Source organism: Mauremys mutica, chromosome 4, assembly GCF_020497125.1.
Source record: "Mauremys mutica isolate MM-2020 ecotype Southern chromosome 4, ASM2049712v1, whole genome shotgun sequence".
In the NCBI taxonomy this organism is placed as follows: domain Eukaryota; kingdom Metazoa; phylum Chordata; order Testudines; family Geoemydidae; genus Mauremys; species Mauremys mutica.
Genome location: NC_059075.1, coordinates 81,441,638 through 81,467,208, shown reverse-complemented (window position 1 = coordinate 81,467,208; position 25,571 = coordinate 81,441,638). Strand labels below are relative to the sequence as shown.

Sequence of the window (25,571 nt, the reverse complement as noted above, 5' to 3'; positions counted from 1 at the left end):
CATTTTTCACAAAAACTATCACTCTGTGTGTGACTTCTCAGTCCTCTTCCTCAAGCAAGCCTGAACACCACTTTCAAAAGATGAGCCTGGGAACTTAAATTTATAACTTTGCTAGACACCAAAAATCACAAACTTAATTACAATCTGTAACCCACTAACTCTCCTCTGTCCTATGACTGTAGAGGTGTTAAACAGTCCACTTCACCTTGAATGATCTCTTGCAATGTGTGTTAAGTCTATCTGTTCCACCCTTGTGTTTAGCTGTGACACACTGTGTACCTTTTCCAGACTTGAAGAGGACTCTATACAAGCTCAAAAGCATGTCTCTCTCACCAACAGAAGTTGGTCCAATAAAAGAGATTACCTCACCCACCTTGTCTCTCTAATATCCTGGGACCAGCACAGCTACGACACCACTGCAAATAATAATGGGGTTTGTCAGACTGACTAGCACTCGCAATTTCATATCAGAGCCCTCAACAAGTGATGCCTTCAATCTAAGGAGGAAGACAAAACAAGCTTTACCTCAGAGAGCCACAAAAAGGAATAATAAAAAGGAGTTAAGAGATTAAATCAGCCCAAATTGATAATAAACTCCAGGTTTGTTTTGAACTGAGCTCACTCCCAAAACTGTGGCTTGTATGTGAAATGATTCAGGGGATTGGCTGAACCAGGAATGTTTTGATTTTTACATTCTGGATTTCATTATCTCCTTTGGGAAAGTGGATGCATCTGAAAGTTCATTTGTAAAAATCCTGCCATAGCTAGACAAGCAGGAGTGAAACCAAGTAGGATAGAGTGCATGCTGGTGCCTTTGAGGCAGCATTCAAGTTCCTGCTTTGCTTCAACATTCACTGATCTGCAAGGGGGGGCAAAGAAAGAGGCTTTAATTACAGCAACAACACATCAGCATGTTTGGGGGGGGGCATTTTCATTGTCTCACCTTTACATTACAGCATGTAAAAGAAGCTCATTCTGTAACACAGACAAATTCCTCTGTTCCTCACCTTTGCCTCACCTTCCCTATCAGCTGGTGGCAACTGCTGAGACCTCAAACTGAACCAGGAGAGTGTTTATATTCCTTCCCCCCCACCCCCGAAAACTTGTTGCTTCAAGCCCACCACAGTTAACGTTCCTCCTGCAGAGGTTCAGTAGTTCATTTAACACCATGATAATTATGCTACATGGGCTTCCAGAGACAAGGGTGTACCTCCAGGGAATCCCTCACTGATATTTATCTGAGCCCCCCCTTCCCCCCATGGTTAGGATTGAGAAGAAAAAATAAAGCCAGAACACACAAGAGATAACACCACCCAGTGAGAACACTCCTGAGCTGTGGAGCACTGGAAAGCAGGATTGAGATCCAAATGTCACAATGAGGTCTGTGAGATTGATGGATGCATAGACAGACAGAAATCTACATTCTGCATCACATCACAGGCCAGTCTTTAAAACTGACTCAACGAAATAATGTTGCAGCTATTTATCTACTCCTTAGAGCCATCATTTCTCAGGGTGCTCAGATCATTCATAATGATCACAGAGGTGTCCCTGCACTAGTCAAATAGAGGACAGGACTGAACAAAAGATACACTGAATGAGTGCTCTCCTTACACAGGATTTTACATCTGAAAAGTATTTGGCCCTGTAAAACATGAGAGGGAGGTGCTTATCTCTGTCGCCCCACATACTCTTTTCACCCACCATGCCGAAGCTCCATACCTACTGTACATTGAAGTTGTTTAGTTTCAAAAACAGCTGACAATAATATTCTCATTTATAAAGCATGTTTCCCCCATCCCCAGCAAGGGACTCTGGGTACTGCATGAGCAATTACAGTCAGTCACAATAATACAGTAGACTAAAAGCTCAATTAAAAGACATTTATTGACAGGAATTGAACAAACACTTTTGAAAAAAGGAGTGTTGACTTTCTTCTAGCAATTTCTTTATGAAAGCATGTTTCATAGCTCTCCTTATCAATGCACTTTGCATATTAATCATTTGGCGTAGGGAAGTATTATTATTTCCTTTTTTTACACATGAGGCAATTGAGGCACAGAGATACCTGGCCAGATTTTCAAAAGAGTTCGGAACCAAACAGTCCCTATTGTTTTCAATGGGAGATGCTGGGTGCTGAGCATGTTTGAAAACCTGGCCTCTTCATTTAATTACCTAAATGGAAGATGGGCTGTTTTGAAAACATGGTTCTGTGGGTATGTCTACACTGCAATTAAAAACCCATGGCTGGCCTGTGCCGGCTGACTCAGGCTAACAGGCCTTTTAATTGCCATGTAGACATTTAGGCTCAGGCTGGGGCCTGGGCTATAGGACCCTACAAGGTGGGAGGGTCTGCGGGCCCGGAGTTCAGACTGAGCCCCAACATCTACACCAAAATTAAACAGGCCAGCCACAGGTTTTTAACTGCAGTGAAGACATACCCAGTGTAATCTTGGGCAAGATTACACAGGAAGCCTGTAGGAGAGCTAACAATAGAACCCAGATCTCCTGACTCTCTGTCTGGTATTTAAGCCCCAGTATCATCTTCCTCTTCTCTTCAACAACCCAAATCAAAGTAGTGTCCATGAACACTCTATAACTACCCTGCTATGAGAGTATTTTGGTCAGGCAGTATCTGAGACCTCTTCATTGAGCCCTGTCCTGACTGGTCTCTGCACTCTGGTTCCAGCCACCTTTTAGGGTTTCCATCTTTGTGCCTTGGCTCAGCCAATGACCTGAGTTTTTGCTGCTGTGGCTACTAGGATGTGTAAGTCACTCCAACTGGAGCATCTGCTCCAGCCCATTCTTCCCCGCCCCCGCATCAGTTTTTATACAATATCTGAAAAAAGTATCATTACTGTGTGATCAGCTGTGGGGAGGCATTGAGGCCTAGTGGACAGGGAACTGAGCTGGGATTCAGGACAGTGGGCTTCCATTCCCAGCTCTGCCACTAGGCTGCTAGGTGACCTGGGGCATGTCACTTCTCTGTGCCTCAGTTGCCCCATCTGTAAAATGGAAATGATACTGACCTCATTTGTAAAGCTCTTTGAGATTTAGTGATGCAAAGAACTAAGTATTATTATGTGGACTTTCTAGACACTCGTTTCAGAGTCATAAATCCTTTACAGGCCATTCACTTAGTTTTTTGGGTTCAGACTAAAATAGCTAATCACTAACTTACTGAATAAAGAAATGCTACTGTACTCCTTGGAGTATTGCTTCCTGTGCCTCCTCCCCCATCCTCAGACATGTGTTAGTAGTTAGGAGCTGTTTGCTGAAGCTCAAAGTTTGGCCGGGGAGGAGGCTATGATCAATGGTCAGAACACAAGAGTACTAGTAAAAAAAAAAAAAAAAAAAAGAGACATTCTGATGAGAGAGAGATACACAATACGTTGTACATGTGTACTTGGCAAAACAGAAACAGTGACAGAGAACTTAGGTCTTGATAACAGACATAAATCTGCGGCAGAAATGAGACTGAGCCAGTATGACATGGTACTCTGTACCAGCATTTCTCTGGGGGTTCTTTGGTTTGTGCAGGATTTAAACATTTAAAAAAAAACAAAACAAAAACCACTTTTGAATATGACCTGATGCAAGGCAATGCAATTCCAGAATCAGAAGACAAAGAACTTGAAACACAAGCTGAAAATTTGGAAGGGTTAGCTCTGAGCCCTCACAATGATAATGTAAATGTCAGCATGGTTAGCTATTTTACTGATAATCATTTTAGCAGCAATATCCTGCTCTTCTGGGACAGTGGGAGGAGCTGAAGCAGAATACTGTCATTTCCACCTGCCCTGAGCACGTACTGGAATATGACACTAGCATGTCTAGACTACAACACTGAGGGTGCAGGATGAATCCCAGCTTTTGGGTGGTAAGTGAATGTCAATTATTTATGTACCATTGGAATGTGGATACAAGATGAAGAGCTGTGGGCACTTCTTTTTAGCTCTATGGAAAAAACCCACAACCAACAATGAAACCAGCAACTTCTCTGCATTCCCCAAATCAGAAAATAGCCAACAAAAAGTTAAAATCAAGGCCAAACAATCCATAGATACCGGCCTTTAAAGCATCCCTCCCTCTCTGATCCCTAGAAAAACTGATTAACTTTGCTGTGCCCCTTAAACTTTGACAAAGTTTGGGCATTTCAGTCTGAAGTGGAGGCTCCTCATAGAGAATGCCCTTCCAGCAGGGTCCTCTCTTTCTCTTAAAATGAAGTGGCTCCAGCTCGAGATTAGCATTTCAGCCTGGGGAGACAGATACTCTCTCAAGTTGGCAGGTTCTAAGCCATTTAGGGCTTTTAAAGGGCAAACCATGTTATCCTAGTTTGGTTCAAGAAGATTATATATTTAATGGAAGATTTCTGTGGCTGTTTGCTAAAGTTTGCCAAATACCTGATTTCAAGTACCAGCAGGAACTGGTATACAGAAAAGTTTCTGTAGGTCTATATTTCATTAAGATAATGCTAAGTTTCCAGGCATGATTGTTCCCTTCAGCATATTTGAGTGACTTGTCCAGTCTTGCTTTAAAAGTCCCAAGTGATAGAGACTCCCACACATCCCTTAAACGACTGTTCCCCAACCTAATGCATCTTAGTGTCAGGAAGTTTTACCTATTGTTCAGATTTCTCTTCGCATCATTCCATTTACTTTGCAGTTATACCTTCCTTCTGTTCCCCTCCTTCCCCTTCGTTGATGTTTCACCTGTCGAATATTTGTACTGGCAGGCTATTACATTGCCTTCTTGTTGTTATCAACCAGGCAAGGTAGTAATAAGCTTCAAAAGGACTTTATTTTTGCAGTGGAAACCTCTTTACCAAGCTGCAGCTGTGCCCTCTGTAACTCTCACTCCACCTCCTCAACTCCTCCCCCCTCCTTCCTGTTTCCTGTCTTTTCAGACTCCCAACAGCCAGTGCTCCCAGTTCTAATAATTACAGCAGCATCTAAACACTACACTTCTTTGGCTTTTCTTAGCCAGGCTAGGCATATTTAGCTTCTTTAATCATTTCATTCAGCCACTCCAGTGTCTTGATCATTTTTGCTGCTTTTCTTTGAACTCTCTCTGTTTTTTCTATATCTTTTTGGTATTAGATGTGGTGCCCAGAAATTAATGCAATATTCTAGATGCACTAACACCAGGAGCCATATATAGCAAGATTACTACCTCCGTCCTCCATGTAATGATGCCTTTGCATTTAGAACCGACAGTCGCACTGAAGTTTTTTCCAGCTATCTCACACTGAAAACTCACGTCTAATTTGCTTTCCATTCTCACCTCCACAGTAGACCTTTCGGCATTACTGCTCCCCAGATTTCTCTTCCCCTACTCAATGTAAATTTGGAGTTCCTGTCTCAAAGATTATTAGCTGGTTCTAGCAAGGTTAAACGCAACAAATGTCATGGTTAAATAGTCCATATTTGCTAAGACAACAGGATTTGACTATGACCTATGAAGGGTCTCTCCAAGGCCTAAGTTTTGTTGCAGGGCGGATGGGAAACAAAACTCAAACAATATGAAACCATAACCAGTCATAGCTTTATCTCAAAAACTGTCACGCTGTTACAAGAGTAGATTTTTCTGAAAGCCTGCCAGACATTCCAGTTTACAAAAAGTTGTTGGAGCTGCTCCCTGTGCTCCCATAAGGGACATTATTCTCCACTCTTGAGAGCTCTGCTTGAACTCCTCAGAAATACATGGAACCAGAGTCTGATCTCAATTACACCAGCATAAATGGGGAGTAACTCCACTGAAGTTAATGAACATCAGGCAAAACATATGTTCTCATCCTCTGTGTAAGCTGGATGGTGGGGTAAGCGATTAAGCTCCAGATTTGGAATCAATTAATTCCTTTGGCCAAATTTTGGACACCCCTGTTTTTAGGTGCCCAACTTGAAATACTTTAAACCCAACATTATTTCCCGCGGGGGGGCCCCCCCCATTATATTTAAGCCAAACTCATGATTTTGGGAGCCAGTCTCATAATATTGAATGCTTGTGGTTGGCAGTATTGGAAGCGTGTCCACTACACCATCCCTGAGGAGGGTGCAATGTGCACTTTCAGCTGTGTTGTCTGGCTGCAATTGTGCCTGGCCTCTGGTTAGCTCCTTGCACCCTCATTTTCCATTGCACATCCATGCAGTGGCCAGACACGCTGCCCAGGATTTGTAAAGCACTTTAAGTTGTACAATGACCTTTAACTGTCAGCCAGCTACTTTGCAGATCAAGGATTTGAAAACTATAAACCTCTCTCTCTCCAACTGTCACTGATGTGGTGATCTTGAAGAGCCAGTGTACTTTTATTGGTTTTAGGACAGCATGAAAAATGTTTACTTCTTGAAAAAATGACCAAATAAGTGAGTGAGAATCATACACATTGAAGCAACATTTTTTTAGAGTGTGAGTGAGAACGTGGAAGAAATGAGCAAGCAACGTGCAAAAGGAAGAAATGGCTTTTTAAAAAAAAAAAAAATCAAGCCGAGGCATGTTCTATTCAGCATCTGGCCTCTTTCCACAGCTGCTACTCCTCCAGTCAGGCATGCAGCACTGCCACACACCCTGTGGACTCGGCATCACCAGACTGTCAAACAACACTGTTTCCAAAGCACAGAAAGCATGAATTGAGCTAGAACCAAATGTTGATGCTTTACAATACTACAGAGATTCTGTCGAAAGTGAAGAAAGATCCTGCACCAAGACTGATCGATATACAAACCTCTATTCAAATCTGCACCTCTGAAGACTAGTTTCTAAAAATATTTTTTTTTCCATCCCAGGATTTCTAAGCACCTGAGAGGTATCACAGGTTCTTCAATTGCATTCTTGGACATGTCATGTGTTGACACTTGCTTCATGACGACTTAAAGTGATCTGTCCTCCAGAGAGTCATAGGTCTGGACAAAATTTCAGGGCATGGTGCTGCCCTGTAAAATGTATTTGAACAAGCCGTCTGAACCCTCACACCAGTGAGGAAATAATGAAATTCCATTGCCTGCCTGCGAGAGACCTCACTCCTACTTCCCCAGAACATTATAAGGAACAGAATTTGCAAAGTAGTCAAATGGAATGTAGGATTAGGATACACCTGGGGCTAAAATCACTCTCATTTGAACATTTTGGCTTCAAACTTTTTATAAGCAAGGGAAAGAGCCTAGTGCTCTGAACACAACATTGACAGCAATGAAAATTCTGAGTTCGAATCTCTGCTCTCACAGACTCCTCTGTGGCTTTAAATTTCCCAACCTATAAAATAGGGGCTAGTAATACTTACCTCCCTCCCTCCCAGCGATGTTGTGGGGATTAGTTCATGTTCTCGGAGCACTTTGATGTGCTCTTGTTCTGAAGTGTTTACAATGGGATCTAATTGTGCAGATTATTTTACACGATAGCTCAGGAGAGACCACACCTAGAAGTTGCCTTCAGTTGGGGGAACCTGAATCTTCAGAAAGATTCTAACAGAATGGCAAGAGTTCAGAGAAGAGCAACAAAACAGAGTAAGAGGCTGGAGGGATTGTTCACAAAAGTAATATTAAAGGAAATGAATATGCATTGCTTGGTTGATGGCCAGCCAATGGGGGGTGTGATAAGTATGTCTGAGTATTCAAAAGGCATAAATATTGAAGGAAAGAATTTGCTTAGGGTAGTCCCATGGGATGTAACCAGGTAATTGGCAGAGAGATAAAAGGAAGCAAAAGAAGAGAGCCCAAATTTCAGGGGTGGGTGAGGGGAAATCCTGACAGTGAGATCTGCTACACTATGGATGAGACTTGCCAGGAAAACAGTGAAATCCCCAACATTTGGGACATAGAAAACCCCTTGGGGGAAAAAAAACAACAAAAACTTATTGTAGGGAACTATCCTGAACAGACAGGCGTATTGACTAGATGTGACCTAATCGGTATTTTCTATCTCTATTTCTTTGATTCCTCCAGAAAGGTATAAATATATATTCATTTTGCAGTAGCACCCAGGGGCCCCAAACAGGGGATCAGGTTTCCATTGTGCTGGGCTCTGTACAAACACACTAATGCACTCATATCTATCTTTCTAACTATATTATAAAATCAGTGGCATCCATCCGTTTGTCCTGGGAGCTGACTGTATTACTTCAAAAAGTCAAAGGGACACAGTTGCTACTTTTGAGGGGATTCTCTGCCTTGTTCCATTCTTTTGGAACCACTTACATAGCAAGAAAGAAACCTGCTGAGGAGAACAAAAAGTCAGGAGTGGCTTTGCCACTGCGAAGGCTGCAAGAGAAGCTCCCTCTGCCTCCTCCACACAAGAACAATTTTGGGTGTAGCTCAGGGAACACATTTTCAATTCACGACCAAGTGCAAGTTTTCTTCTCAACACAGTAGCCTTTGAGGGCCACAGGTTGGACACAGATCTTCAAGATATATAACTGCATCAAGAATTATCAGAGGGATCCAAAGCTATAGAGAAATAGACCATGAAGTGATGTAGCTGTGTTGGTCCACAAATATTAGAGCAATAAGTTGGGGTGAGGTAATACCTTTTATTGTAGTAACTTCAATTGGTGAGAGAAGTGACCTGAAGAAGAGCCTTGTGTAAGTTCAAAAGCTTGTCTCTCTCACCAAACAGAAGTTAGTCCAATAAAAGATATTACCTCACCCACCTTGTGTCTCTGAGTCATTCGTTCATGAAAAATAAGTGGAATTTTCAAGGTCATTGTGCAAATCCACATCCCTTCCTGAAGTGTTTTGTTTCTCAGTGACCATATTAGCTGACATACTTGTCATGAGAACAGTTGCAGCAGAGACTACAGAAATATTTGGACTAAGGCAATTTTGCCAAGTAGGTAAGGGTGAACCTAGGCACCTGATGGAAGCTCAGACTAAACAAAAGTGAGTCCCATTTAGTTCTGGCAGGTGAAGTCCAAGCTCTGGACTTTGGGATTAAGCAGACGGCCTTAGACAAGCTAAAGGCCATGACTGAAGTTAGGGCAGTTTGAATTGAGGACTGCTTGTTCCTCTTGTGAAACAAAACAACTTCACTCTGCTGATTTGTTAGTCTCTAAGGTGCCACAAGGACTCCTCATTGTTTTTGATGTAAGAATGTTTACAAAGCCATTACCATATGGAATGGGAAGTGCCTGCTTTATTCCTGTGGTTAGGAGCATTCATCTGTTTGGAGAAGAGGCTGAAGAAACTATTTGTCAACTGTTTTAAGTTTAATGTGGGAAAGGATCTGCTCCTCTAATGTCTGCCTCATTTAGCGGGAAGTTGACAAGCTGCTGCTTTATCTGAGAAACCAAAGGACATCTTTCACTATCATTTTCAACAAGGCTAGGGAAAATCTGTCCCCCACAAAAAACAGGAAGCCTGCCAATCGCATGGGTGCAGATCTTATGCTGTCTTATGCATACTGGGTAGCCACATGCTTACGTCATCTCCTCTCCTTCAGAAAAAGCACTTGAATTTATGGCCCAAGGAATTTTCCTCAGAACACTGTAATACATGGCATCTCCGAGGATGATTCAGCCCATTATTTGGGCATTTGCAGTTTTGTGCACAGACAGGGTAGTGCAACCAGGGACTGTGCAAGATTTACCCACACATTTGGAACCCAGCACTTCACTACCAGCCTGCAGCATCCACACCACTACCGATCTTGCCCTACTTCCCTTCCCCATCACTTGCAACAGCACCTCATCGCTAACCTACACCTCTGCTATTTGAGTGCTGAGCCACTCCTAGGCTGAGCTGCCAACTCTGTCAGCCTGTGCAGTGATTTTGTCTAGTACAGGGTCGGCAACCTGTGGCTCCGGAACCACATGCAGCTCTTTGGCAGCCATTTTTTGAGGAGGTGCAGGCTCTGGCCAGGAGGTGCTTACCACAGGCTCTGGCCCCACACTGCTCCCACAGAAGCAGCTGGCTGCTAGCACGTCTCTGCATGCCTCTTGGGGGGTGGAGGGCAGCGGGTCACCGTGCGCTGCCTGTGCCCACAAGCACCGCCTCCACAGGTCACATTGGCCAGTTCCTGGCCAATGAGAGCTGTGAGGATGGTGCCGGGGGCGGGGGCAGCACACAGAGCTCCCCCCTCTCCCCCAGCAGGGGCACACAGAAATGTGCCAGCAGCCAGCCACTTCTGGGAGCATCATGGGGCCAGGGTAGGCAGGCAGTCAGCCTGAGCCCTGCTGTGCTGCCGGCCAGGAGCCGCCTGTGGTAAGTGCCTCCCAAGCCAGAGCCTGCACCTCACACCCCCTCCTGCACCCCAGCCCCCTGCCTCAGCCCAGAGCCCCCTCTTGCACCAAACTCCCTCCCAGAGCCCACACCCCTCACCCTCTCCTGCACTCCAGCCCCCTGCCTCAGCCTGGAGCCCCCTCCTGCACCCAGACTCCCACCCAGAGCCTGCACCCCTCACCCCCTCCCACAGGACAGAACCCTCTCCTGCACCCAAACTCCCTTCCAGACCCCACACCCCCTCCTACACTCCAATCCCCTGCCCCTGTCCGGAGCCCCCTCCTGTTTATATTCAAATTCAAATGGCAGAAGTCGCTTTAAAAATATTGGTGAGTAGTAATAACTTTAATATGTTCAATTATTATTAGTTGATTAATTCTAACTCTACAAGGACTTTACATGTGATGCGGCTCTCAAAATATTTTGGTCAAAGACAAAAACAAAAAAATAGCTCCTCTTCTTTGAAAGGTTGCCGACTCCTGCTCTAGTGGAACACTGTACTTGGTAGCGTAAGCAGAGACAAGACCAGACAATTCATTTCATCTTGTGAACTAAAACAGATTTTCATGCAACTCTTCACAGGTGTAAAGGCTACAAATAGAGCATTTACAAATCCATGTACAAATACAAGGATTCTGACAAACTCAGGCATTTTGCTATCTGCCTGCAGCAGTCTGAACAACCTTTCTGCCTCTCTCCTGGAAGTACCACCTTCTGTAGGCCATATTTCCAAATGATATTGGAATCAATAATCCTTGTTTATATAACAGTTGTATCTCAAAAATGTTTTATAAACAGTCTTCACAACTCCTTTGTAAAGCAGGTAAGTTAATATCTTTGTTTTACAGGTGAAGAACTGAGGTACAAAGAGATTTAAGGCTCCTCTACATGGAGCAGCAATGCACACTAGACAGGTGAGGTTTCTACACACTACTGCATTAATATGCACTAGGGAACTTTGAATTTGCACTATATATGCCAGTCGGTGGGCAACACACTGGTGCGCTTTAGAAATTACCCCTCTCTAGTGAGCACTGCTGCTCTGCGTAGACAAGCTGTAAGGCCTGTATTTAATAAATGAACTACAGACATCTCAGTTTTAGGGGGCTGAACTTGAGACAAGAAGACTTGACCAGCAGAGGTACTGGACACCCACATCTCCCATTAAAAATAATTGGAGCTGCGGCTGCTCTGCCAGAACCCCTCAGTCCCAAACTACAGCCTCTTGCTGTTCTAGTCCTGGGTCACCCCAGTAAATGAACACTGGGCACCTTCAAATAACCCCTGTATATCAATATGCACTGTCCATGTGTGACAGAGAAAAGGGTGATCTGGAGCTAGGTATTCATCTACCCGAGTCCCTCTGAAATTATGCATCACTGAAAAGCTCCCGAAATCATTATTGTAATGCTGACAGACCAACTACCAGCCCATCCAAGGACCCTAGGTCTCAACTGAACACTGACTAGTACATAGCTGGAATCAGTCTGGCTCACCTCTAAGTTAGTATTGTTAAAACAGGTTTTAAAATGCTAAGAATGTGTTTAGACTTTATGAAACGCCTGTAAGTTGGGGCATGCATTAGTCTCATTTACAATATCTGTATCCCAAGGTTAATGTTAAAGTGTTTGCTCTGTAACTGTAAATTACCAGATGAGACCGAGGAATTAGTGTGAAATGCTAGTTTACAACAAAAGTCATCTCCTGCCCAACAAAGAAGACCCATCGACACCAGACAAACTACAGGTATTGTGAAACATCAGAGGACAAAGGCTTTGTTGATTGATTGATCTCCCTTCCCTCCACCCCCATGAAGAGACTCCCATCAACTAAGGGCTCATCTACCAAATTGCTACAGTGGCACATCTGTAGTGTTTCAGTGTAGACACCTGACAGGAAGGGTTCTCCCATCAGTTTAGGTAAACCACCTCCCCAAGACATAGTAGCTAGGTTGATGAGAGAATTGTCCCATTAACTAGTGCTGTCTGCACCAGGGGTTAGGACATTTTAACTGCGTCGCTCAGGGATGTGGATTTTTTCCACCCCCTGAGTAATGTAGTTATACCGACCTAATTTCCTATTGGAGATCAGGCCTGAATTTGCAACTCAAAGCAAAAGAGAAGAGAGAATAAAAAGCCCTAACAAGGAGAAATGGAATCTCTCTGCTGCTTGGACTCTCAAGAGCAAGGTTTTCTAGGCATAAGCAAGAGATCACCAGTGTTTAGCCTGGGTTAGCCCTAAAGGGATCTAAAGAGCTTGCTTATTATAGCAGCTTCTATTTCCCTTTGAAACTTAAGACTGGAACTCATTTGAGTATGTAAGTTTGCCTGCTTTAACCTTGTAAATAACCCCTATTTCCTTTTCCTAACTAATAAATCTTTAGATAGATTATTATAGGACTGGCTACATGTGCTATCTTTGGTGTGAGATCTAAGATATAATTGACATGGTATAAGCGACTGGTCTTTTGGGACTGGGAGTAACCGGAATATTACTGTGATTTTTGGTGTAAGGGACCATCGTTCACAAAGGCTAGCTTAAATGGGTGACAAGATAGATCAAAGTACCCAAGGGGATGGTTTGTGACTCCATGGCTGTTATAGTGCCTGAGGATTTTATACTTGATAACTGGTTGCTGAAATCTAATTATAGAACTCACAGCTAATTTGGAGTTTGTGCCCTGCTTCTTAAGAGTCTGCCCTGAGGTGGGTACTCATGCTCTTGAACCACTGCAGGACAGCTTGACAATTATTCCTCTTAAAATTAACTCATTAAACAGCCCAGGATAATAATTGGGGGGGTTGCCTAAACTGCTGACTTCAGGTTCAACCCATGGTGGGCAGAAAAATATCTGTTTGGCCCTGATTCAAACTACATTCAGCGTGACAGTGCTGTGTCACAGGACACCCGTGAAGGAGTCAAGGCGGTAACAGTAGTTCTCCCCAGACTATTTTAGCTTTCCTTAACCAGTCATTACCATTTGTACATTACAATACACCCCCTGCATCTCACAAGCAGCACTACTCTGAAGTGAGGAGATGTGATAACAAGTAGTAACAGGGCTGCTCCTTTAACAAGATAGTGTTATCATTAAACCATAGTCTAACTGAGTTGGCTGAATAAGTAGCCTATGGGCATTAAGCCAACAACTCTGGCACATCAAGAGAGAGATTTCCAGGGAAGTGAATAGGATAAGGATCCTGTTGGCTCACCAGTTTGAATCCAGGGGGATACTGACCAGAAGTTACCATCATCTGACAGCTCTGCAGTGACCTATGTGAAATTAACTGGTGTCCTAGTGGACAGGTGTCCACTGTAACAAGAACCGTGACTGCAGCTGATCCCCATGCTGGCAGTCTCAGAGAGAAACCAAAGACTGAATGGGCACACAGGCCAACCTATCCTCTTATGCCTAGAACTAGTCCCACCAGAACAGTAGGAGGCACATTGCTGGGGGAGCCTTGTACAGTGCTGATCCTGTTCTGTGGCTAGAGAATTTCAGCAACTGCTTCCAGCTGCCCCTTTGCACCAACACTAAATGCAATGAAAAATAAAGTGTTATAAAAAATAAACAAGGGATGCTACATCTGATGAGAGGCTCCAGAACACAACTGCTCCTATATGGACAGAACCCTGACAACGGCCCCCTTGCAATCAGGACAAAACAAGACATTTTTGAAGTTGTGCAATTTAGAACAGAGGTGGAGCAATAAATACTCCAAGCTTTATTTTATTGAAAAACAAAAAACAACAACAGGCAATCATGTCTGTTGCTGGACAGGGCTTGAAATCCAGTTGAGGGGATTTCATTTATGCTGGAACCAAACCTTTCTCTGGGGAATCTGCTTCACTAAGTTGAATACAATACCTCTATTCATTCATTGCTTTTTCCATTAGCCGCCTTGCTTTAGAGCATCCATTCTCTGCACAGCCCTCACTCCCACCCCACCACCACACTCCTTCTGTAACTCTCACATGGTCACTTTGCAAGCTGTGGTCCTCTCTTTCATTGTTATCCTTGTGATACATGTTTTATGTGCTTGGCTTGCAGAAATGACATCTGTTTAGATTAAAACCATGTTGTAATTTGGAGGAAAACATGCACAGCCACAGTTGAGCATGACATGAGGAAGCTGCCCCTGGTTTTGGAAGCAGCAGTATCTCCCCATTGGGAATACTCTAGTACTATGTTTATTGCTTTAATCAGGAAGAGGGGAAATGGCTGATGTATAGATGACCTTTCCACCCAATACAGTGCGGAAGCCAGTGCTCATCCCCCAGCTATATGGGGCAACCATTTTACAGGTACTCTCATTTCTACTTAATGGCTCTTCCATTTGTTCTAATGGCTCTCTCTACTTCTGGCAAGAGCATGATTTATGGCATCCACAAAAATGAATGGATTACACAGTTAACGAATGAATCAAACAAACCAAGAAAGGCCAGATCATATGATTGACTAAATGGGACAGAGTTATTTAAATGGAGCTTCCGTTACATGTATTTTACAGTTGCTTACACTGTAGTTTCAAAGAGGTTGAAGCTAGACATAAATTGCATTACCGTTAATACCAGGAGTGTACTTCAAATTAGATCTGCATCCTGTAACATCCTTCAGCAGTGAGTTGCCTCAGAGTGAATTAGACAAATATAGTGACTGTTTGTTGATGGTTCACACACTCCTTTGGACAGAAGAGCCCTGAGAATATTCTGTTTATCTTAGAAATTCCTAAGGCACCTAACATTTTAATTTAGAAGCCTTGCTTGAGAAGTGTCCAGGATTCTGGGGTTCTATCTGCTGCTCTTTTCAATTAGTAATTTGATCTTCCAATCTGGCTGTCTAGGTCAGCAAAATGTTCATTAGCTCTTTGTGGCTGGCAAGGGTTCGATATTTCCTAGCTGACCTACAGCAGCAGAAACTCTAGAGTGGATCCTGTCTTCAAGTCCCACCTGGACACCTCTGATGAATACCTGACTCCAGTGTCTATTCAGTACTTTAAGGGGAAACCCCCACATCATAGTAGTATCTGAGCACCTCAGATTCTTGTGTATTTATCCTTACAACACCCCTCTGAGGAAGGGAAGTACTGTTATCCCCATTTTACAAATAGGGGATTGAGGTAGACAGAGACTTTGCCCAAGGTTACTCCGTCACTGACTTCCTGTGTAGAAAACTGAATACTGGTCTCTCAAGTCCCAGACCAGTCCCTTAACACGGACCATTCTTTTTTTCATTTTTCTCCTATTGTCACAGCATGGCTCAGTTAATAACACACCTGCCTTACCAGAGGCAGGAGTGCTTTGAACTGAACCACACTGACACTTGGGGTTGAATAGCATAACTGTCCTAACTTGGGGTCCCAGAAGTAGAAGAGAGCAGTTCTGATAAATGCATTTTCCCCCTCATGCTGTTTCCCTAAAGTTACGCTTGTGTGGTTTTTTTTCCTTTTGACTTCTGACTTTTAAATGAATCATCAATTACAGATGAGCAAAGCCAGAGTGTAGTTTTGGTTTTGCAAAACCTCATGATTCAGGTTTTGGTTTTCTATAATCAAACCCAGGGTTGACTCAGATCCAGCTCTCATTTTATTCAAATGCTCAAGGTAATTTTTTGGAAACGGTGGCGGTTTGATGATAGTTCCAATTCTGACACATTTTTACAATGCAAAAGGTGGTGGGCAGTTTAAACAAAACCAGGAAGATTCCAAGCCCTGCTTCATCTTATTCTATCAAGATCATCTGGTCCAGATCTATTCAGTTTGTGTTCCTAAAACCAGTGTTTACTCAATGCTCTTTCCTTTTTGTAGAAGAAAGGTCAATACAACACCAAAGGGAGTGAAGGGAATTAATTGCAAGTTGGAATCTTGGTTACCATTATAAACCTTCTAAAAGCTCTGACACTGAAGAGAATTAATATTGAAGAAACAGAGAGGTTGTTTCTTATTTGTTAATACTGTTTGTAAAACATAAGAACAGCCATGCTAGGTCAGACCAATGGCCCATTATCCTGTCTTACAACAGTGGCCAGTGTCAGAAGCTTCAGAGGGAAGACCCGAACAGGGCAATGGTTGAGTGATCCATCCAGTCATCCAATTCCAGCTTCCGGCAGTCAGATGTTCAGAGACATCCAGACCATCTTTTGATTATCTAAGTCATGGAAGACTGGAGAGATTCCAGAGGACTGGAAAGGGGCAAAGATAGCACCAATCTATGAAGAGGGAAATAAGGACAACATGGGGAATTACAGACCAGTCAGCTTACCTACACTTTGCCAACACTTACAAGAGAATACAGTGATAAGTAACAGTCAGCATGTATTTGTTAAGAACAAATCGTGTGAAACCAACCTAATAGATTTCTTTGACAGGATAACAAGACTTGTGGATGGGGGGAAAAGCGCTTGATGTGGTATATCTTGACTTTAATAAGACTTTTGATATTGTCTCAGATCTTCTCATAAACAAACTAGATGACGCCACTATAAGGTGGATCCATAACATTCCCAGAGAGTAATCATCAATGATTCCAAGTCAAGCTGGAAGGGCACATCAAGTGGGGTCCCACAGGGATCAGTTCTGGATCCGGTTCTGTTCAATATCTTCATCAATGATTTAGATAATGGCATTGAGAGTACACTTATACAGTTTGCGGACAATACCAAACTGGGGCGGGGGGTGCAAGTGCTTTGGAGGATAGGATTAACATTCAAAATGATCTAGACAAACTGGAGAAATGGTCTGAAACAAACAGAATGAAATTCAATAAGGATAAACAAAGTACTCCACTTAGGAAAAAACAATCAGTTGCACACATACAAAATGGGAAATGACTGACTAGGAAGGAGTACTGTGGAAAGGGATCTGGGGGTCATAGCGGATCACAAGCTAAATGTGAGATAACAGTGTCACACTGTTTAAAAAAAAGAAAGCAAACATCATTCTGGGATGTATTAGCAGCAGTGTTGTAAGCAAGACATGGGAAGTCATTCTTTCACGCTTATTAGACCTCATCTAGAGTATTGTGTCCAGTTCTGGGTACCACATTTCAGGAAAGATGTGGACAAATTGGAGAAAGTCTAGAGAAAAGCAACAAAAATGAAGGTGTAGAAAACATGACCTGTGAGGGAAGACTGAAAAAAATAGGGCTTGTTTAGTCTGTATGTGAGAACAGTTTTCAAATACATAAAAGGTTGTTACATGGAGGAGGGATATACATTTTTCTTATTAACCTTTGAGTATAGGACAAGAAGCAATAGGCTTAAATTGCAGCAATTGCAGTTTAGGTTGAACATTAGGAAAAAATTCCTGTCAGGGTAGTTTAGCACTGGAATAAATTGCCTAGGGAGGTTGTGGAATCGCTGTCATTGGAAATTTTTAAGAGCAGATTAAACGAACACCTGTCAAGGATGGTCTAGATAATACTTAGTCCTGCCATGAATGCAGGGGACTGGATTAAATGACCTCTCAAGGTTCCTTCCAGTCCTACAATTCTATGATCTTGGCTAATTGCCAGTGATGGACATATCCTCCATGAACTTATCTAATTATTTTTTGAATGCAGTTATAGTTTTGGCCTTAACAACATCCCCTGGCAAGGAGTTCCACAGGTCAATTGTGCATTGGGTGAAGAAGTACTTCCTTATGTTTGTTTTAAACCTGCTGCCTACTAATTTCATTGAGTGACTCAAGGTTCTTGTGTTATGTGAAGAGGAAAATAACACTTCCTTATTCACTTTCTCCACACCATTCATGATTTTAATAGACTTCTATCATATGCACCCCCCTTAGTTATCTCTTTTCCAAGATGAACAGTCCCAGTTTTCTTAATCATTCCTCATATGGAATCTGTTCCATATCGCCACTCATTTTTGTTGCTCTTTTCTGCACTTTTTCCAATTCCAATATACCTTTTTTGAGATGAGGTGACCTGAACTGCACGCAGTATTCAAGGTGTGGGTGTACCATGGATTTATGTACTGGGATTATGATATTTTCTATCTTATTATCTATCCCTTTACTAATGGCTCCTACCATTCTGTTAGCGTTTTATGACTGCTGCTATACATTGAGTGGATGTTTTCAGAAACTATCCGCAATGACTCCAAGATCTCTTTTTTGAATGGTAACAGCTAATTTGGACCCCATCATTTTATATGTATAGATGGGATTATGTTTTCCAATGTGCATTACTTTGTACACTGAATTTCATCTGCCATTTTGTTGCCTAGTCATCCACTTTTGTGAGATCTCTTTGTAACTCTTTGCAGTCTGCTTTAGACTTAACTAGTTTTGTATTATCTGCAAAAACTTTGCCAGATAATCTACAAGTATTTCGAATAGCACTGGCCCCAGAACAGATCCTTGGGGACCGGCTATTTACCTCTCTCCCCTATGAAAACTGATCATTTATTCCTACCCTTTGTTTTCTGTCTTTCAACCAGTTACTGATGCATGAGAGGACTTTTACTCTTATCCCTTGACTGCATACGAGCCTTTGGTGTGGGGCCTTGTCAAAGGCGTTCTGAAAGTTCACATACACTATATCAACTGGACCTAGGGTGACCAGATGTCCCGATTTTATAGGGACAGTCCCGATTTTTGGGTCTTTTTCTTATATAGGTTCCTATTACCCCCCACTCCTGTCCTGATTATTCATACTTGCTGTCTGGTCACCCTAACTGGATCACCCTTGTCCACATGCTTGTTGACACCCTCAGAGAATTCTAATACATTGGTGAGGCAAGATTTCCATTTTTAAAAAGCCACACAGATGAATATGATTTGTTGGGGAAGAGTCAAGATGTCTGATCATTCTGTTTTTCGCTATAATTTCAAGCAATGTGGCTGGTACAGAAGTTAGGCTTACTGGCCTGCAATTGCCAGGACTGCCTCTGGAGACTTTTTTTTTTTTTTTTTTAAATGGCATCACATTAGCTGCCCTTCAGTCATCTGTAGAGTCCTGCAAATCTGCAGATATCTGCTTAAGGTTGCCAACTTTCTACTCGCACAAAACCAAATGCCCTTGCCCCGGGTGAGGGCTCTGGCTGGGGGTGTGGGCTCTGGAATGGGGACGAGGGGTTTGGAGTGCAGGTGAGTGTTCCAGGCTGGAATCAAGGGATTTAGAGGGCGGGGGGTGGGGGAGGGAAATCAGGGCTGGGGCAGAGGCACGGCAGGGGGTGCAGGCTCTCCTACGCAGAGGCAGGCAGACAGACAGACAGCTCTGGACGCTGCCCCGAGTGTAATGGGAGCTGCAGAGCTGGGGCCTAGGGTGGGGGCAGCATACAGAGCCCCCTGGCTGCCCCTATGCCTAGGAGTCAGAGGAGGGACATGCCGCTGCTTCCAGGAGCCGCACAGAGCCACGGCAGGCAGGGAATCAGCCTTAGCCCCACTGACTGGACTTGCAAGGGCCCGGTCAGCGGTGCTGGGAACCACCAGGGTCTCTTTGACCAGTCGAAAACCAGACACATGGCAACCCTATATCCGCGGACCATGTTTGCAGATACAAATTTTGTATCCGTCCAGGGCTCTAGTGAGTCATCTGATACATAGGCTGATACACATCAGAGTTATTAGTTCTGTAATTTCATATTTGAGCTTGTTCTGAACACTTGGGTGAATACCAACTGGTCTGGGTGATTTATTACTGTTTAATTTATCTATTTATTCCAAAGCCTCAGTCTGGAACGGTTCCTCAGATTTGTCACCTAAAAGAATGGCTCAGCTGTGGGATTCTCCCTCTCATCCTCCACAGTGAAGACAGATGCAAAATATTAATTTAGCTTCTCTGTAACAGTCTTGTCTTCCTGCAGTGCTTCTTTTTGCACCTCAATCATCCAGTGGCCCCACTGACTGTTTGATAGGTTTTATGCTTCTGGTTTACTTAAAAAGTGTTGGCTATTAGTTTGTGTCTTCAAATTCATTTTTGGCCGCCTAATTATACTTTTACCCTTGACTTGCCAGAGGTTCTCCCCTTTCTATTTTTCTCAGGAAGTCTTTTTGCCTCTAAACGCCTCTTTTACTCTCTTGTTTTTTAGCCATGATGGCATTGTTTGGTCCTTTTATAGTTATTTTTATTTGGGGTATACATTTAGTCTGAGTCCATTACAGTGTTTTAAAAATATTTTCCATGCAGTTTGCAGACATTTCACATGTGTGACTGTTCCTTTTAATTTCCATTTAACTAGCTTCCTCATTTTTGTCACATTCCCAGCCTGGACACTGAAGTCTACTCATCCTCCACAAGACAAATACAGCACGGATAGCAGCAGCGCAAGCTTCCTCGTGCCACTCCTTTGGAGTCCCTTAGCCCTAGTCCAGCAGGGTAATCTTTTCAGGCACCACTTTTATTCAGTCCTTGGCCTCTCTTTTGAGACTGCCAACAAGGTGGCCAAACAGTGGCCATTTTGGTGGAGCGCTGTGTGATGTGAACACATACGTATGGCTGAGAAAAATGGGATTAGCAAGTCAACTCATTTCACACAGGACACTGGTGAGAGGGACTCTCCACCGGTCAGTACTGAAGACCCAAATCAGCAACCCAGCAGTGGAAGGCTCCTTAACTTATTACAGTCCCTTGAGTCACCTTGTCTCTCCAGAAATAGAAGCCATTTCAATGTGACGCTCTGTATCCCAGGGGACCACCCAGCACCCCCATGTTCATCCTTGCAAAATGATTGTGTAGTATCCAATGCAAAGTTTGTCACGTTGGGTGTCTTCGGAAGGCTCATGATGCACTGAGCATCGTTGTTAGTTATACTAACGTTATAGGATGTAAGTTCATGTATATAGTTATGAGTCTGAAAACGTGTCCTCATGTTTTAAACAAGCCCAGGCAAAAACCTTCCAAGAGCAGAGAGGCAATTCACAACTTGTCAGGGAATGTATGGGACAACCCCAGCCCAGCCTCACAGGAACAAAGGACACTGGCCTAGGCAGCAACAAAGGATCTGTTGGACTGAGTGAGTCACCCCCCTCCCCCACGTTCCTTTAGTCAGTTTGTGACTACAATGAGGTAATGCTCACCTGACTCTAAAAGGGTTGGGGGGCAAAGCCAAGAGGGAAGAAAGAACATGAGAAAAGGGAGAGATGTTTGCCATGCTCTTCCCCTCTCTTCCATCTACATCTACAGCCACCACACCAAGTGACTGAAGCGCTGAGCCAAGTGGAGAGCCTGGCTGAAGGGCAGCCAGCTTATGGTGAGAAGCATCTAAGTTTGTAAGGACACCGAAAGTGTTGGAATGTGTTTTGCTTTTATTTCATCTGACCAAACCTGACTTGTTATGCTTTGACTTGTCAACACTTAAAATCTATCTTTGTAGTTAATAAATCTGTTTATTCTACCTGAAGCAGTGCGTTTGGTTTGAAGCCTGTCAGAGACTCCCCTTGGGATAACAAGCCTGGTACATATCAATTTCTTTGTTAAGTTGACAAACTCATATCAGCTTGCAGTGTCCAGCGGGCATAACTGGACACTGCAAAACGGAGGTTCCTAGGGTTGTGTCTTGGACCAGAGATATTGACTAGTGTCATTCAGTTGCACAGTCCAAGGAGCATCTTACATGTCAGAGGCTGTGTGTGAACAGCCCAGGAGTGGGGGTTCTCACAGCAGAGCAGGGAAAAGCTGGCTCCCAGAGTCAAGGATTGGAGTGACCTAGCAGATCACCGGTCTAGATAACACCAGGGGAACATCATAGTACCCAAATCAGCAACCCAGCAGTGGAAGGCTCCCTAACTTATTACAAAAAGAACAGGAGTACTTGTGGCACCTTAAAGACTAACAAATTTATTTTAGCATGAGCTTTCGTGAGCTACAGCTCACTTCTTCGGATGCATAGAATGGAACACACAGACAGGAGATATTTATACATACACAGAACATGAAAAGGTGGAAGTATGCATAACAACAGGAAAAGTCTAATCAATTGAGATGAGCTATCATCAGCAGGAGGAAAAAAAAACTTTTTGAAGTGATAATTAAGATGGTCCATAGAAGGTGTGAGGAGAACTTAACGTAGGGAAATAGATTCAATTAGTGTAATGACCCAACCATTCCCAGTCTCTGTTTAGGCCAGTGTTAATTGTATCTAATTTGCATATTAATTCAAGTTCAGCAGTTTCTCTTTGGAGTCTGTTTTTGAAGTTTTTTTGTTGCAAAATTGCCACCTTCAAGTCTGTCACTGAGTGGTTAGAGAGGTTGAAGTGTTCTCCCACTGGTTTTTGAATGTTATGATTCCTGATGTCAGATTTGTGTCCGTTTATTCTTTTGCGTAGAGACTGTCCGGTTTGGCCAATGTACATGGCAGAGGGGCATTGCTGGCACATGATGGCATATATCACGTCATGTGCCAGCAATTGATTAGACTTTTCCTGTTGTTATGCATACTTCCACCTTTTCATGTTCTCTGTGCCATTCTTTAAGGTGCCACAAGTACTCCTGTTCTTTTTGCGGATACAGACTAACATGGCTGCTACTCTGAAACCTAACTTATTACAGTCCCTTGAGTCACCTTGTCTCTCCAGAAACAGAAGCCTTTTCAATACCAACTAAATCTTTCATTAAATAAAACATGTCCTGAATATCAGTTACAAAAAATGCTAAAACTCACTACTACCCACTTGCATTGATACTACAAAAAAATATTTCTATTCTCAGGGGCTAATGTAATTTATGAAATCCTGCTCTGTAGTTTATGCCACGTGGAAAAGTGGCAAAATGTACTCCCCCCCTGCCCAGTCTGACATTTCATTTCATCTTGCTGTTTTATTGGCACTCACATCTGGATTACATAAATTTAAAGCACAGTTTTTAATATCAGTGTTGCTCAAGGTTACAGCATTTGACAAATCCTGTATACCAGGCTGTCAGATTGGATTAACATGGGAAATAGAGGGGGAAAATAAAGAATCAAGAGACTGAAGATCATTTGATTCCTTTGTGTTCAGAAAGGAAGACAAATTTAACCCTTATAAGGGTAGGGTGCTGATCCCTAGAGACAATTCTGTCAGTATATGGTAATTGGCAGTCTCCCAGTAACACACAAGAACGCCAAGATTGAACATTTGCAGTCATCCAGATTAACTGACCTTTCAGGGGCCATCAGATTCCTACAAACAGAAGCCATCATCCAACAGGAAGTCATTTTTTAAAGACAGCAATGTTTGTTTCTCTACTATCTGCCGGTTGTTGATTTGTTAATAAAATATAAAAAAAGTGTTTTATTCAGGACGATTCTGTACCACCACCCTAAAGGGCTCCTTGTATCCAAACAGCAGCTTCTGCAAGACACTGTGTGCTCACCAGAAGGCCATAAAGACTAATTGATCTCACGCTTGCTCAGCTGACATGGGCATTTTAAACTCTCCAATGATGCACTTCACATCAGCCCTTTGAAGAGTCTTCCCATGCAGTCCCCCACCCTGTATCTTTTTAATCTTATCGCTGAGATTCCTTCCTGATGGTCTTTATGCTGAAGTCATGCATTAGTAACTGCAGACTGGAATGAGTAGTCATCCCTCTCTTCCCCGCAACAGACCCACTGCACAACACAAACCAGTCAGAAGTCAGACAGCGGATCTGTGCAAACCAGCTCCACTGATCAGATTTGCTCAAATCCAGCAAAATGCTGACTCAACAGGTAGGCAAGATAGATAACTCTCAACTAACATGAAGCAATCAGCTATTTAGCATATTTGTAAGGAACAAATCCTGGATCACGAGGCGAGCAACCAAGTGGTGTGCTGAATATATTTGCAGGGGACTAAAAGGAAGAAATCTTGTCCTCAGGCTACAGAGCAGCTCCATGGACACTACTGCAGCTCTGATGCTCTAGAAGCGCCTTCAAGTCCTAGGCCTCCAGTGGTGGCCAACAGTAAATCCACCAGCCTGATTTCCACTTCTCTCCCAATACCACCTTCACAGAAGCACATAAGGAGTACCTGTGGAACTGGGATGTACATCTTTCTCCAATTCTGCTATTTCCCATGCAATGGAACTGTAGAAGTTCCATTGTATCTGGGGACAGTCACACCAGGGTGTGATGGAGAGGGAAGAAGGTAGTTGAGGAGGCAGAATATGACCCTAAAGATGTTCCACTCCAGGTTCTCTCTAGATCATCAAAACAAAATGGCATGATTTCAGAGCCCCAACACTTGCAGATGAAGGTCCAACATCAAAGTGGTGCCAATGTTTTGTCTTACTATATAAAATACGCTGTACCTTGGTTCCCTCCCCCCCAAAAAATACAAGCCAAAGTGCAAATCTAAAAGGACAAAATCAAATAGGTAGTTCACATGCTGTTTTGTACCCATCTCTTTGGGAACTATATCTATAGACATAGATTTAGCCTGATCATTAAGAGTTTATTGTGGTTATCGACACAGCAGATAGACATGCAACTGTTATCTTCTTGCAACTTCAAAGATCGAGTGAGCTTTCCTCAGCATAGCCACTGGTACTGTTAAGTAACCTAGAATATTAAAAAAGTAGCCCACACAGTGCATGCTGCTGGCCTGCATCACACTGAGCTGATGACACTACAAGGAACAGTGGATTCAAATATTGTTCCTCCTACCAACCTGTAAACCTAAAGGAGTCCTTTAATCACCCCAACTAATCTGCAGACGAGCTATTTGTTCTCCATTCAAGCAAACTCAACACAACACATCTAAACATAGGCTCTGCCAGTGCCTAAAAAACACCTCTTGGAGGCACAGCTAGGGCACCATTAGGGATAGACACATTAGAGACATTCCAGCTGTAAGAACGAGGAGTACTTGTGGCACCTTAGAGACTAACAAATTTATTTGGGCATAAGCTTTCCTGGGCTAAAACCCACTTTATCAGATGCACGGTGTGGAAAATACAGTAGGATCTCTCACACACACACACACACACACACACACACACACACACACACACACACACACACACACACACACACACACACAGAAAAGATGGGAGTTGCCATACCAACTCCAATGAGACAAATCAATTAAGGTGGGCTATTAGCAGCAGGAGGAAAAAAACTTTTGTAGTGATAATCAGGATGGCCCATTTCAAACAGTTGACAAGAAGGTCTGAGTAACAGTAGGGGAAAAATTAGCATGGGGAAATAGTTTTTACTTTGTGTAAGGACCCATCCACTCCCAGTCTTTATTCAAGCCTAATTTAATGGTGTCCAGTTTGCAAATTAATTCCAGTTCTGCAGTTTCTCGTTGGAGTCTGTTTTTGAAGTTTTTTTGTTGAAGAATTGCCACTTTTAGGTCTGTTATTGAGTGTCTCAGGAGGTTGAAGTGTTCTCCAACTGGTTTTTTAATGTTATAATTCTTGACGTCTGATTTGTGTCCATTTATTCGTTCACATAGA

General features: G+C 43.1%; 1 protein-coding gene and 1 long non-coding RNA gene across 2 annotated transcripts in view; one reads left to right on the top strand and one right to left on the bottom strand.

Annotated features, from left to right (window-relative positions):
* ABTB2 (ankyrin repeat and BTB domain containing 2) overlaps window positions 1-25,571 on the bottom strand; it is a 212,189-nt gene that overhangs the window by 104,889 nt on the left and 81,729 nt on the right. The window lies entirely within an intron of this gene.
* On the top strand, window positions 10,132-21,423 carry LOC123369591. The gene is made up of 3 exons (XR_006579095.1): window positions 10,132-10,190; window positions 11,057-11,122; window positions 20,418-21,423. It is a non-coding gene; the product is annotated as an uncharacterized LOC123369591 (long non-coding RNA).